This window comes from Chenopodium album, chromosome 9 (assembly GCF_948465745.1).
Source record: "Chenopodium album chromosome 9, dcCheAlbu1.1, whole genome shotgun sequence".
NCBI lineage: Eukaryota > Viridiplantae > Streptophyta > Magnoliopsida > Caryophyllales > Amaranthaceae > Chenopodium > Chenopodium album.
In genome coordinates this window covers 43335269-43348323 of record NC_137842.1, presented here as the reverse complement: position 1 = coordinate 43348323, position 13055 = coordinate 43335269, and positions in this window count along the sequence as shown.

Genomic DNA, 13055 nt, shown 5'->3' with positions numbered 1-13055 from the left:
ATCCGTAATGAGTTAAAACATAGGATTTTACACGTAGGAAATTTGAGAAATATCTTTCACAACTAGGATCGAAATAACACTGCGCGAAACTGGAAAATTTTTATCGAGCATAGAAAGCTGCTGAGGCATGTAGGAATTATCGTCAGCGAACAGAAATTAGCGCCAGTATTTTGACTTTAGCGCTAGACGACATCTCTGTCGCCAGGCGCTAAAGCCAAAAGCTGGCGCCAACCTCTGTTTGCTGGCGCCAAATTCTTCTAATACCGAGCTAGAAATATGCGTTCTAATTTTGACCAATTTTTAGCATTGTTCGCTCGATCCTACTTCATGATTGGGTTTTTCTCACTTTTCTGAAACCCATATGTGTTCAACATATGGACATAACCCCCTGGGAATTCATGCTCCATCTACCTGATTGAACGCTCTAAACTCGCGGTGTCCCATCCACTCGCGCCAACCCTTCACGGTTAGGCTTCCGCGCTGTGCATCCGGACAATTAACCATGGACCCTCTTTGAATAACCCATATCCCGAACTTTAGAGAACTAGAGCCATGGTTAGGTTGCAAACTCATTGCATCATATTGTGTCTCCTTGACTAATTGTGCATTATTTGTTATGCATACTCTATGTGTTTTTTCCTAACCGTTTGGTTTGACTTGTTATTAAGCCTAAATACACTAAACAATAACCAAAGGACTTTGCTTAATTAATTGACTAATTAATTTGAGCTAATAAATATGCCTAAAATCGAGTCATAGTTCCTTTAAATCAACCCGGATTATTATTCCCGTAAACTACACAAACGTCAAAGTGTTTTGGTCATAGACGGAATTCTAGGAAGAACTACGAGTCGTACAGACTATGGATCTGTAGCCCCGAGTTTTATCTTTAATTTGGCGTTGGTTTCATCCCAATCAGAGTCACATATCAAATGTTATGACTTAAATACCACAGCATGTCTAGTTTAATGCATATACGTGAGGCCTTAACTTAGTCTTTGTTCGAGTCTAGTCACATAGTCTAGCCACATGGTCATGACACGAGTCTTAACATGTCACTTGCACTCACAATAAAGCACGCCCTAATATGTATATACACCATGACCATGTCCTAGCTTCATTCATGAGTCGGTTTTCTCAGTCATTTGAGTTGGGGGTATATTCTATTCCAAATGTTTTCATATTTCTCCATCTACATCATGTTTCCATTATCTACATGCTTTCTTCACATTACAAACTTCATTCTTCCTATCTTCCTCCATCCATTGCATGTTGAATAGAGTTTGAGTAAAATAATTAACAATGAATATCCCCAACTTTCTTTTCCACAATACTTGGTCGAGGAGAGAAGGGCGATTAATCAAGAACAACCTCTTTATTCAAGTCTTAATTTTTGATAAAACCGATCCGTCAAAAGAAGAAAGCTAAAATGATAATGGCAAGTCCAGAAGATGTCAATGAACTTAGGAGTCAATTGACTAACGTGACTGAGGCGTTAAAGGCCTTAACCCTCAAAATTGATGACCCTGTGAAGCAACAACAAATGAACCTCATGCAAGAAAGCTTGAGCAAGCTATCTAGTGACTATAAATTTCTGGGCATTAGTTCACAAGGGGTCTCGCTGGACAAGGAACTTCTTCCACATAAGTTCAATGCCAACGACATCCCAAAATTCAAGGCAACAGATAACCCTTACTTTCATCTAAGAGCTTTTGAAACTATAATGAATATTAAGGGGATTTATAAGAAAGTCTTTCATTCTTGGATTTCTTTATCCCTTGAGACCGTTTGTCAACAATGGTTCTTTTCCCTTGACAAAGAGAAAACCTCTTCTTGGGATTCCATAACAAATGCTTTCATAGATAGATATAAATGTAACATTCAAGACAAAACAGACCACAGACAACTTGAGATGTTAAAACAAAGGGAAAACGAAGGGTTCACTTCTTTGTTCAACAAATGGAGGGAAAATTCTGCTAATATGGTCAAGGTTCCTACCGAAAAAGAATATGTGAGGATGTTTATCAAGAATCTCCAAGGGAAGTATTCAAAGCACTTAAAATACCAACACAACTTGAATACTTTCAAGGCTGTGTATAATATAGGCATTGACATTGAAGATGACCTTCCGAAAGATAATAGTGCGAGAGCAAAGAAGAATGACCATCCTTCTTCTTCCTCTCCCATTAATGAGGTACATGCTACGAACGCCTCTAAATCGCGAATCCAAAGGAAAAAAAGAGTGTTCACTCCACTCGTATGAGTTATGAAACAGCTTTCGGGAAGCTACATCACAAAGGACTAGTCATGCCCATAGGGCCATCAAAGATCCATTTCCAAAAGCCAGGCCACCCAAGTGGGACCCTAATAAGCACTTCAAATATCACCAAGGAAAGGGTCACGACACTGAGGAGTGTTGGAAACTCAAAGAAGCTATTCAAGATCTGGTCGATGACAATAAAAATTCCGAGGTCCTAGCCATTGAAGAAGATCAAACATCCTTCAATCCATCACTTCTTATCACACCTGTAGGTGAGCCCATGATCGAGACAACTTATATAACCTCTCTCGATGAAGTGGCCATAATTGAGGAGGATGAAAGTCTTTTCTTAGATAATACCAAGGAAGACACGTCAAGTTTAAAAGAGGATGTTCGAAAACTGCAAGATGTCGTTGCCATGCTCTTGAATGTGGTAGAAGGACTAGCAAAACGGGTGACGGTTATTAAACAAAATTCTCGCTAAGGATTTAATGAAGAACTCAATGCTCTTAAGCCACGTGCAAAACGGACCATTGAAGGATACACACCAATAGGAATGACTTACAATGAAGCTTTTGACTATCTTCACGATCAAGGTCTTATTCACCCCATTGGTCCCAATCAAGACCCTCCGCCCGAAAAACAGTTTCCCAATTGGGATCCAAATTCTTACTATCGATACCATAGAGGTCGTGGTCATACTACCGAAGACTGTCTCGCCCTCAAAGATCGTGTTCAACATCTCATTGATTCAAATCTCTTTCATGTTCCCCCGCGCGACAAGAAGGCCAAGATTAGTAACAATAAAAATAGTGTCTGTAAAGGAAAGAAGAACGATTATCCTTCTTCTTCCGAAAACACCTACTCTAGTAATAGTGTTGGTACTTTTGACCATAATGAGATGTTAGCCATGGATAATCGAGGATTTAGAAAGCAACTAAGAAAGGATTTCACCCCTATTGGAATTAACTACGATAATGCTTTCGATCGACTCCATGCCAAGGGACTCATTACTCCTATTGGACCTATTCAAGATCCCCCACTTGAGAAGAGATTTTTTAGTTGGAACCCAAATGTACGCTGCAAGTACCATCAAGGTAGGGGTCATACTACCGAGAGCTGTTGGAAACTAAAGGAAACAATCCAATATTTGATCGACAATAACGGGCTTCCAATACCTCCAATCGGCAAGAACACCAAATGATGATGATCCAAGGGACAGGAAGAAAGCTTCAACGACAAGATTTCATGATCTTTTTTCTATTTTTTATTCACCTTTTCCCCAATAAGTCTAGCATAGGCACCTTTCTATTCTCTTAAGATTTATTTTGTATGTAGGATCATTATTTCTTTTCCTTAAATAAAATGAGCATTTTATTCTCTTACATATGATCATCACATTGCATTGCATTGCATAAAAACAAAATATTCATGTCGAATTAAGAACAAGGTATACCAATGATTTGAGGCACCCCTTGTAGCCACATCATATCACTTATCACCCTTCAAATATGAAATCTTTTTTTAAAACCACTTTGAGCCTCGTCTAATGATAGACCTTTCACTTTTCAACCCATATCTACCTAACCTTGGGATGGGACAGTGTGCAACTAATGCAATTTTCAAAGTACAAAAGCTTGAGTGACTTTAAATAATTAAAATAGCAAAAAATAAGCAAAAAATAAATAAAAGTGTACAAAAGGGAAAGTGTTCCAATGTCTTTAAAATGAAAATATCTTCAATAAGAACACGTCTCGGATTGCGTCTCTTATCGAGTGCTTGGTACCGTGCCTGAAAAACATGAATGCCAAGTGAGTGATAGATCGCATGATCGGGATTGCCCACACTTATAAAAATAAAAATAAATGCTAAAGCAAAAAAAAAAAAAAAAAAAAAAAAAAAACAAAAAAAAAAAAAGAGAGAAAAGAGAGCTAAAAACGAGAAGTAAGCCTCAAGCATAAAAATATAAAGATTCAAAAGCAAGGTTGCACACCTTGGGGGCTTATCGTGGGTCTTGAGCCTTTATCCCCTTCTTCTATAACCTTTAGCCTAACCACGTTACAACCCTTAAAAGACCTTTTTGAGGTATACACACACACTTGTGCGAGGTTCGGCTAAAGCTACGTTCGGCTTGATTCCTAACAGATACGTAGGAAACCTCACATCGAGGTGCGGCAGTAATAAAAATGCATTCATATTCACATTCACACACTCACACAATGATCATATCAAATGATCTCCAATGCTCATCCTTATTCACTTGGAGCTATACTTGGAGGCTTCATCCTTACATCATTAGCTTACCTAGCCTAAAGAGTCACCATTATTTGACTCTTCTAAAAATAATATTTTTCCACACACTTAGCCCTTGCGGCCTAACCTTAGTGTCATTATCACACACATCACAGATACATGACCAAATATACTTCCCTTACGAGCCCTTTGTCATGAAATCTTAATACAACGCTGAAGCATGCCTTGTCATATCAAAATCTATCATCAATCATAATCATCATTGCATCGAAGTATGAAGTGCTTAGCCTCCGTGCCTAAGTTACCTAAATACTTTCATCATGGGGTCAAACATTTGAGATAGCCTAGGATGAATTAATCCTTGCACCTTGAGAGATAGTATCAAACAACATTTGACTAAGCTCATTCAACATGCACCATTAAAACCTTTAATTCTTTTTTCGCGTCTTTCTTTTTTGGGAGAAAGTCGGTACCCTCCACAAAAATGACGGAATATTTTTGCTGTTTTGCATTTTCGAGTCGCACGATCTCATTACAATGCACACACAAGTCATGTACACATTGAGTCATATCGTTTCATATAACCTTAATTTGAGTCTAACACATGTGTCAATTACTTTGAGTCGAGTCATCCTCGAGTCAATCACAGCGAGTCAAGTTTATACCTTGAGTCATGTCAAATCAATGAGTCAAGCGACATTAAACCTTAGGTCAACCCTAAAATAATTAAAGAGATTTGCAAAGTGCTATAGTCAAAGATAAATACAGGTGCATTCCAGCAGCAGCAAGAGAAAAATAGGGAAGACCCTACTCCAGCGCCAGACGAAAACATCTAGCGTCTAACAACAGATTTCAGCTCCTGGCGCTAGATCCCAGCGTCTGGTGACAGAGCCAAATCGCGGCGCCAGAGGCATTGCAACGGTAACAGAGCTCAACCACTTAGAGCAGTATATTTCAACCTCTTTCAGCAATTTCGGGTTCCTTGGTACGCTAGTTAGCCCTATAAGCAATTTGACATGATCAAGTAGTCAGCTTGATCACAATCGCAATAGGTGATCGACCTGACGAAAGATCGTCTCACTTAGCTTTAAGCACCTAAGCATTGGCTCATCGCAAAGACACCGACGTACTGGTTCCTAAATAACAGAGACACCGACATACTGGTTCATAAACAGCAGAGGCACCAACATACTGGTTAACAAGCATCAAAAGCGCCGACGTACTGGTATAGCAAAAGCAAAGTTCAAGCAGGCTTTAAAGATCGACAAGCGTTGGTCTTCAGAAGTTTTCTTCAGAATATTATCGCAACAAACATTAAAGTATCGAAGCTCTTTTGTTCAGAGACGCGTGGACATTTCTTTCAAGCTCTTTTGTTCAGAAACGCGTGGACATTTCTTTCAAGCTCTTTTGTTCAGAGACGCGTGGGCATCCTATTATCAAGCTCTTTTGCTCAGAGAAGCGTGGGCATCCTATTATCAAGTTCTTTGTTCAGAGACGCGTGGACACATCATTCATAAGTTCATATTAAAAAGAAGCTCTTTGTTCAGAGACGCGTGAACATTTCCAAAAAAGCTCTATTTTTCAGAGACGAGTGAACATCAAAACAACAAGATGGCGTTCCATAGATTGTAGAAGGTTGTCACAACAGCAAAATGCAACAAATCGGTTACTTCAGAGACGTGTGCTCGACGGTGCAAGATACGCGTTTCTTAACTCTTTTATCTGTTTAACTAACGCTAGTTTGCAGGTATCGGCGTTACAAGAATGATTCAGGATCGCAGAACGTTCTGAATCATTCTCCGTCCCTATCAATACTTTGACTTTTGTTTTCGAAACTTGCGTTTCTCCAAACTCAGTCAAAGTGGGGGCTTCTATTGACACCCATTTGTGTCTCCCCAAAACCAAATCCAGTGATGAATACCTATCACGTCATTTGATTATCGAATAAAGTGAAAGTGTGAACAGTCTAGTGATGAGGATGTTTTTATTAAAATATCTCTTCTTTCTGTTTTTGAAAATATTTCTTTTCTTACCTTATTTTTGAAAAACGTGCATTCTAGTTTAGTTTGGTCCATGATAAGGGTCTAATAAGGGTGTAGTTGGATGGGGTTTGAAAAGACCTTTCCAACGATATATTATGAGCCCAATACCGATGAATAATGAGGAAGTTATGGCCAAAATACTAAATTGGGCCCGATTTGGTTTTTATATGCGGCCCAATGATCTAGGGGAGGGTATATTTTTAATTATCATTCCTAAAGCTATTAGGATTGATTATAGTCTTTTATAATACTCTAGAAGGTTCTCTTAAATCCTAATGGAGTAAGGATTGATAATTATGTTTTAAAGAGTTTGAAATTGAATAAAACTACTCCTTTTGAGAATCCTTGTTTTTTACGAAGTGGAATATATTATGATTTTATTTTTGTGACTCATAATATTTATCCAAATTTTGTATGGTTAGATAGATCTTGAAATTATCTTTCCAATGATATATTATAATAATAAATCTGAGTTATAACGAAAAAGATATGAATGAGACATGAAACTTTATCCAAAACTGACACCCTTCCACTATTTCTGCCATATCTTTTTATCTAAAATAGATTTTAATCTGAATCAAATTGGATTGGAAAGTAGACTTCAAGAGCTTTCCAACGACATATTATATGCCTTATTTGGACGAAAAAGATATGATAAAAACAAAAACGCGTGAAACTGATTATTAGCGCCTGGCGCTAATTGCCAGCGTCGACGCTAATCAAGTTTTATGCGCTTCAGAACTGTATTTCGATTTTCTATCTTTTTGGTCGATTTTCTCTATAAATAGTCTTCTAAAAACTCCATTTTCAATCACCAACTCTTATCAAGATTTTCTTGATTACTCTCTCTCTCTCTCTGTTTTCTAAACTAGCCTTTTTCTTAAATACAAAATTCCGCATTCGCAAGACATAGATACACCTAGCCATATTCGAAGTTGTCTTCGACCTAGACATAAAAGGTTTAATTTCTGAGGGTTTGGTCCAAAATCTCTATTTCAATTATTTAATTTAATTGTTGTTTTATTATTTTCCTTGAAGTTACTAATGTGTGTATTTTGTTATTAGAAAGAGGTACGAGGCATCCAAGTAAGTACTTTAATGGTTTAATTGATATGATGATATAGAAATCATGCTTAGATTGTTATTTTAATTCCTAGTATCATGTTAGGATGTTTTCCTTAATTTGATGTTTAGGGTGACAACAATAAATTCCTAGTATCATGTCTAGGGTAACTTTAATATCAAGTATGATTAAAAGTATGATGCTTCCGATGTTCTTCCTAATATTTATGATTCTTAGTATCATGTTAGGGTTAAAGATTTGATTTTTCTATGCTTAGTGGCATGATAGGGCTTGTTATTAATCTTGTTAGTATCATGCCTAGGATCTTGCTATTCTTATGCTTTAACATGACTATTATGATTATTATTATTATGTTGCTTGATATTTATTGTTATTGTTTGATCACACCTTTTATACATGTTTAAAGGGAATTAGTACTTGTAATCATGCTTAATAAGATAATTAATAAATTTATTTAGGGTTAATTTGATTATAATTCAAGTGATCGCCAATAATAGTTTTATTTGGGCATTAATATTCAACCAACATAGATAAACAGGTTTAGGGTTAACCTATTGATTGCATGTTAGTCAGAAATCGCACAAGAATACGATCAGAATAAAGTAGAGGCCTATTTTTAGGGCAGGTTCAATCTCTTTTAGGTTGGATTTGTACCTTCATCCCCGAACCATATTTAGTTCAAGACCTTATGGATTTGATGATCTCTAGGATCGTTAAGGGGTGTAACCTTCACCTCGTGAACGGTTTACATGTTCCTAAAAAAATTTGTTGGCGACTCTTTTGCTCTATCTTCTTTCCCTTTGGGTGCCACCATACTTTAGTGTATGATCACAGTGGGGTTCAAGCTAGGGGTTAACGCTTGAAATATTCCCTACAGTTTTTGGCGACTCCACTGGGGAGGATTTCTATTTTAATTCCTGAAATTTATTTCGGCAATGATTTAGAATGAGTGGATGAGACTCGAAACGTTCTAAGTATTTCATGTGCGCAATTTTGATTAACATTATTGACATATGCATAAAAAAGATCTCATTGGAAAGACCATCCGTAATGAGTTAAAACATAGGATTTTACACGTAGGAAATTTGAGAAATATATTTCACAACTAGGATCGAAATAACACTGCGCGAAACTGGAAAATTTTTATCGAGCACAGAAAGGTGCTGAGGCATGTAGGAATTAGCGTCAGCGAAAAGAAATTAGCGCCAGTATTTTGACTTTAGCACCAGACGACAGCTCTGTCGCTAGGCGCTAAAGCCAAAAGCTGGCGCCAACCTCTATTTGTTGGCGCCAAATTCTTCCAATACCGAGCCAAAAATATGCATTCTAATTTCGACTAATTTTTAGCATTGTTCGCTCGATCCTACTTCTTGATTTAGTTTTTCTCACTTTTCTGAAACCCATATGTGTTCTACATATGGACATAACCCCCAGGGAATTCATGCCTCATCTACCTGATTGAACGCTCTAAACTCGCGGTGTCCCATCCACTCGCGCCAACCCTTCACGGTTAGGCTTCCGCACGGTGCATCCGGACAATTAACCATGGACCCTCTTTGAATAACCCATATCCCGAACTTTAGAGAACTAGAGCCATGGTTAGGTTGCAAACTCATTGCATCATATTGTGTCTACTTGACTAATTGTGCATTATTTGTTGTGCATACTCTATGTGTTTTTTCCTAACCGTTTGGTTTGACTTGTGATTAAGCCTAAATAAACTAATCAATAACCAAAGGACATTGCTTAATTAATTGACTTATTAATTTGTGCTAATAAATATGCCTAAAATCGAGTCATAGTTCCTTTAAATCAACCCGGATTATTATTCCTGTATACTGCACAAACGTCAAAGTGTTTTGGTCATAGACGGAGTTCTAGGAAAAACTACGAGTTGTACAGACTATGGATCTGTAGCCCCGAGTTCTATCTTTAATTTGGCGTTGGTTTCATCCCAATCAGAGTCACAGATCAAAAGTTATGACTACAATACCACAGCCTGTCCAGTTTAATGCATATACGTGAGGTCTTAACTTAGTCTTTGTTTGAGTCTAGTCACATAGTTTAGCCACATGGTCATGACACGAGTCTTAACATGTCACTTGCACTCACAATAAAGCACGCCCTAATATGTATATAAACCATGACCATTTCTTAGCTTCATGCATGAGTCGGTTTTCTCAGTCATTTCAGTTGGGGGTACATTCTATTCCTAATTTTTTCATATTTCTCCATCTACATCACGTTTCCATTCTCTACATGCTTTCTTCACATTACAAACTTCATTCTTCCTACCTTCCTCCATCCATTGCATATTGAATAGAGTTTGAGTCAAACAATTAACAATGAATATCCCCAAATTCCTTTTCCACAATACTTGGTCGAGGAGAGAAGGGAGATTAATCAAGGACAACCTCTTTATTCAAATCTTACTTTTTGATAAAACCGATCCGTCAAAAGAAGAAAGCTAAAAAGATAATGGCAAGTCAAGAAGAGGTCAATGAACTTAGGAGTCAATTGACTGACGTGACTGAGGCGTTAAAGGCTTTAACCCTCAAAATTGATGACCCTGTGAAGCAACAACAAATGAACCTCATGCAAGAAAGCTTGAGCAAGCTATCTAGTGATTATAAATTTCAGGGCATTAGTTCACAAGGGGTCTCGCTGGACAAGGAACTTCTTCCACATAAGTTCAATGCCAACGACATCCCAAAATTCAAGGCAACAGATAACCCTTACTTTCATCTAAGAGCTTTTGAAACTGTAATGAATATTAAGGGGATTGATAAGAAAGTCTTTTATTCTTTGTTTTCTTTATCCCTTGAGACCGTTTGTCAACAATGGTTCTTTTCCCTTGACAAAGAGAAAACCTCTTCTTGGGATTCCATAACAAATGCTTTCATAGATAGATATAAATGTAACATTCAAGACGAAACAGACCACAGACAACTTGAGATGTTAAAACAAAAAGAAAACGAAGGGTTCACTTCTTTCTTCAACAAATGGAGGGAAACTTCTGCTAATATGGTCAAGGTTCCTACCGAAAAAGAATATGTGAGGATGTTTATCAAGAATCTTCAAGGGAAGTATTCAAAGCACTTAAAATACAGACACAACTTGAATACTTTCAAGGCTATGTATAATATAGGCATTGACATTGAAGATGACCTTCTGAAAGATAATAGTGTGAGAGCAAAGAAGTACGACCATCCTTCTTCTTCCTCTCCCATTAATGAGGTACATGCTACGAACGCCTCTAAATCGCGAATCCAAAGGTAAAAAAGAGTGTTCACTCCACTCGTTATGAGTTATGCACTAGTGGAAAAATTGTCATTCGTAACAGGCTATTTGTAACGGGAAAAGTTATGCCCATTACAATAAACATATTCGTAACGGACAAAATAAAAGTCCGTTACAAATACATATTATTCGTAACGGGAACCATATTGACCGTTACGAATAAATAAGTATTCGTAACGGGAAATAAAATGTCCGTTACGAATACTTATTTATTCGTAACGGACAATATAATGTCCGTTACGAATACTTATTTATTCGTAATAGACAAGATAGCGCCCGTTACAAATGTTGAATTTGGCCCAACTAATGAGAAAAGCCCGTTTTTATAGTTATAACTAGGGTTTCTTACTTTCACTCTTCTCAAGCCGTCATGCTCCTCTTTCCTCTCTCCTCTATCATTTCACTCTATCTCCCTCTTCTCCTCACTCAATATCCCTCTTCTCCTCACTCAATCTCCTCCATTTTTTTCATCTCTATGTGGATATACGAACAACGGAACAAGCATAAGATAGTACCCTAACTTCTACGACTGAAGATGCTTCGATGGTGGTTCCAGGTCCTGTTGGTGAATTACTCGCGAAGATTAGGTAGATTCAGAATGCAAAATGTGCCGAGATTCAAAATTCTATCTCTGAAGGTGAACTAATTTCTCTTTTTTGGGGGGTTTTTTTAAAATTTTTCTTTCTGGGTTCATTTTGATTTTTTTTCTTTATGGGTTTGTTTGATCTAATATGTGTGACTTGATTTGGATGATTTATGGGTTTGGGTTAATTTTGCTGGATATTATGTTTTTAAAAAACCCTCATTTTGTTTCTTTTTGCTCCTCATTTGCAAGCTTGCAGCCGTCTCTCTCTTTTCTCTCCTCGGTTCTCTTCTCAGTTCTCTCTCCTCGGTGGTTATCTTCTCTGTTATTTGTAACTCGAAAATCACAATAACAATGGCGATTAAGATAAGCAAGAAGCGAAAGTTCATCGCTGATGGTGTCTTCTGTCGACTGGAGATCTTGGCTATAGTTAGGAATAAAGCAGATCTGAGGTAAAATACCTTTTTTTCATTGAATATATGTTTTACATTTGAGGGTTTGTCGTTAATTTAATTCTTAGTTCAGCCATGGATCATGATAGTAAAAAGGCTCGTGATGGTCACCTTTGGCCATGTTCCTGTCCCAAATCATTAAGTCAAGTTTCGTATTCTTAAATTGACAGGCTGCAAAATGTAAGGAAAATGAAACATTTGTCGGGCAAGTTTTTTTAATAATTATAATTTTTTGGTTGACTCCTATTTCAATTATTTTTATAATGGATAGATTGGATACATTACAATTTGATTTTATCCACTAAAATAATTTTTTCAAAAAAAAAAAAAAAAAACTTTTTATAGTAGTTACAATAATATTGTAATTCAATTTTCAAATTCTTTGTGTTTAGCGTGACAAGAATTTTTTTGGGAAGTCTTTTCGTCGTAAAAGAGTACTTGTGGAATTAACTGGTGGTAAATTTTGATGGGTGGTTTTGATTTGTGGTTAAGATGTTGCAAAATGTGTGGTGAGGGAAAGAATTACTCTGAATTGTTATGAATTGAGCTAGATGACTGAGTTTTGATGAAAAAAAATGAGTTTTGCTGTCAATTGAAGGGGAATTTGTTAATGTAGTTTTAGTCTTAGTTTTATGCTCTTTTCTACTGAGACAGGTGAGACTCTTGATCGGTTTAAATACCCGTAGAAATTTTCAAGGGCTTAGTGTCTACCTAATTTCTATAAGTTGTTAGATTGATTAGAATGATGAAATATATAAAATGGTGTGTATCTACATTTTATATGATTCTTCTTCGTATCATCATCTAACATGTTTCTATTGATGGTTGAAGTTTTATATGCCTATGTGGTAGTATGTCATATCCATTATGAGGGAGGAAAATATGAGTTGAGGCTTAATTGTTTGCGGACTTCTAACAAATAAATTATATTATGCACAGTATAAAAGATTTGGCTGCCTTGTTAAAATGATAACAATCGAATTCTGGGAATATCTGACTTTTTTCCTTTTTCTGATGTATTAGGCATGGTGGCTTGACCTAACCAAGAACAAGTAACGTAATTTAGTTTACTCAATACTGG